Source organism: Chrysochloris asiatica, unplaced genomic scaffold (genome assembly GCF_000296735.1).
Source record: "Chrysochloris asiatica unplaced genomic scaffold, ChrAsi1.0 scaffold00041, whole genome shotgun sequence".
Taxonomy (NCBI): Eukaryota; Metazoa; Chordata; class Mammalia; order Afrosoricida; family Chrysochloridae; genus Chrysochloris; species Chrysochloris asiatica.
The window spans coordinates 13,222,600-13,225,883 of NW_006408559.1; positions in this window are offsets into that span (position 1 = coordinate 13,222,600).

The window sequence follows — 3,284 nt, forward strand, 5'->3', positions numbered from 1 at the left end:
CGGAGGGGGAGGGGAGCGCAGGCCGCGCGCGGGGGGGCGGGGGCCGGGAGGCGGGGTGCGCAATCGAGCGCCGATGGCACGGATGGAGGCGGGCCGGGTGGGGCGGGGCCGGGCTGGAGGAGGGGACAGCCCACTGAGGGGCGATTGGGAACCCGGTCGAGGGCCGGGCAAGGGGGTCGGGATCGAGGGGGAGGAGCTGGTGAAGCCGGGGGCGGGGCCTAAGAAGGAGGGAGGCGGGGGGACCTGGACAGGGAACCGGGGCACGAAGGCCAAGGGGGTCGCGATCTAGAGGGACCGAAGGGTTGGGACTGGAGAAGGACCGAAACGGCGGGATTGGAGGACAGGGACCGGGCCGCAGGGGCCGGGGCAAGGGTTAAGCGGAGAAGTCGAGGGGAGCTGAGGAAGGGTCGAGGAGGGAAGAGGATGAAAGGGAGAGGCCGAAGAGGGGCGTCCGAGGACTGGGGTTGGGGGTCACCAGGCATGCAGATAAAGGAAAGGAAGAATTTGGAGCAAGGAGAATCGGGTCGCCAAGGCAGCCTCCAGAACTTTGTGTGTGTGCGCGCGTGCGCGTGCGTGTATATGTATGTGCATGAGTGTGTGCGCGCGTGCATGTGTGTGCGTGTGTGCGCATGTGTGTGTGCTGGAGCGCAGGGTGGGGGGACTAGAAAGAGAGCCCCGTCTGGCACAATGTGTCCCCCACCTAACACCTGAGCTGCGTGCTGAATGAATGAAGGGAGCCGTGGGCACTCGCGGTCCTCTCGGAGGACGACAGGCAGGTGGACTTTACGTAGAGTCACGGTTGCAGAAGCGATTCCACGCGGGTGGTCGCTAATTCCTGCCGGTTCCTGCCATCTGGACCGTCCCCATCCGGTCCACGTCCTCTGTGCCCTCCTCCACACCTGGGCGGCCGATTTCCAGGTATAGGTCCCAGGGTTAGGTTGTTCTTCACCCTCTCTGATCACAGCTGCACTTCAGTCTGGGGCCTCTTGGGCCTCTGGGACGAAGTCCGCAGCCTGCTCCAGGACGACGTCTAATAGCAGTGGAACATTGAATCTCCTCTTGGTTTCAAAAACTGGGCCATGACACATTAATAGATCTTGACATAAATTCTGTAACAGTAACCACCTTTAAAACAATGAATTTGAATGGGATAGAAAGTAAGTTTGTTGCTCTTAATAAGGGCAACTATTATTTCATAAACTTTTTGTTTCAGTTGTATATCCTGGTAAAGTGTGAATAGCTAAAATGCTCCTTAGAAGTCAGAATGGTTAGACTTTGTCTCTCATACTTGAAATTGTGATCAGTTCAAGGAGAAGGACAGCATGCTTGGTAAAGTGGAGGGTCACTGAAAGAGAGGAAGACCCCCTGCAATGAGATGGATTGGCACCATGACAGCAGCAATGGACTTAAATGTGACAATTGTGAGGCTGAGGCAGGACTGGGCAGTGTTTCATTATGTTGTGTATAGGTCCGCTACCAGTGGGAAGTGACTCGATGGCACCTAACAACTGTGTGGATCATGGGTCAAAGCAGTTTGAAAGTGATCTTTTCTGAGAGTGTGTGAAATGTTGACCTCTAACATTTTACAGATTTCTTAAAAGCAGATCCATTATTCCCTTTATTACCTCCCATCCTTCCCACTACTATCCCCCATGCCTCCCCGTCTCCTTTCCCACACTCACTAGGTTTGGTTAGTGTGACATCATTTCTACCCTTCATTTCAGTGTGACTTTGACTCTGCATTTTCTCTTGTCCCCGTGCGCCGCTTCCTACTGTTTCTCTGAGTCTAATGTCATTCGTTTTTGCAGAATCATAGACTACCATTGCTCGAAGGGCTTCAGAGATGAGTGGGTCCAGCTTATTATAGTTGAAGAAATGAGGCCCAGAGTAGTACACTATCCAATGCCACACGGTAGCAAGTCTCAGGAGTTGAGTGAGTGCCTACATCTTCTATGGACTTGGTTAAAATGATATATCTTTCAGAGGTCCAGTTTCTGCATCTTGGTTACAAAGAGAATCGTAACAGTAATGATGATGTTCTCTCCTTGCATCTGTGCCTACTCGCACAGCCTTTACCATCTTCTTGTTGGGAGCTGTCATGTCTATTTCAACTCATTTCAACTCCAGGTGACAGAATAGAATGACCCCATAGGGTTTTCTAGACTGTCATTGTTACCAAAGGAAATCTCCAGGTCTTTCAGACCCACTGGAAGGGTCACCAGCCTTTCCCTTGGCAGCTGGTGGTGGTTGTGTACCAACCAATTGGTTATGACTCGTAGACACCCTGAATGAGGTTTCTGAGGCTGTAAGTGTTAACAGGAGCAGAAAGCCTCATCTTTCTCCTGCGGAGTGACGGGTAGATTTGAGCTATTGATCAGCATCTGAGCTGAGCACTTAACTATTGTACCACCAGAACGACTTGACCTTTAAACCAAAACCAAAACCATTGCTGTCAAGTCAATTCTAGGACAGGGTAGAACTGCCCCAGTGCGCTTCCAAGACTGTCATCTTTACAGAAGCAAACTGCTTCATCTTTCTCCCTTGGACCAGCTGGTAGATTCAAACCACTGACTTTCAGTTAACAGCAGAGGCTTTAACCACCACACCACCCTAACTCTCTTCTTGGGTTTTCCAACTATGTAATTGCCTATTCCCTGTCTTTGTCTTTGCAGCACTGTGCTATACACCTTTCTGTGATGATGGGCTATTGAATGCTGGAGATGTGGCTAGTGGGATTGAACAAGTGAATTTTCCATTTTTATTTTAATAGTCACACATGGTTTTGTTGTGGTTAAGTGCTGTTGAGTTGGTTCCACCCAGTAGCGACCCTGTATAGAGTTTCCAAGGAGCAGCTGGTAAGCTTGAACTGCTGACCTTGTACTTCAAACTGACTTTTGCAGTCCAGCATGTTAACCCACAGTGCCACACCAGGACTCCTGGCTAGTGGCTACCATATTGGGCAAAAGCAGAAAGCATGTGTTCGCTTGCTCAACATTAGCAGCTGGCCTGGCACAGCGTGGGCATTGCACGGATATTGGCTGAGTCCATGGTGAGTAACCAAACTCACTACCATCAACTCCATTCCAAGGCTTTTGGTCTGTTCAGGGACAGACAGCCTAATCTTTCTCCCTCAAAGTGGCTGGTGGGTTGAACCACCAACTTTGCAGTTAATGGCCTAATACCTAACCAACAGTGCCACAGGGTTCTTTGTTGCCTGTGTTGTTAAGTGCCCTAGAGGTAGTTCCAACTCTGAGCAACCCTGTATAAGATTTCTGAGGAGCGGC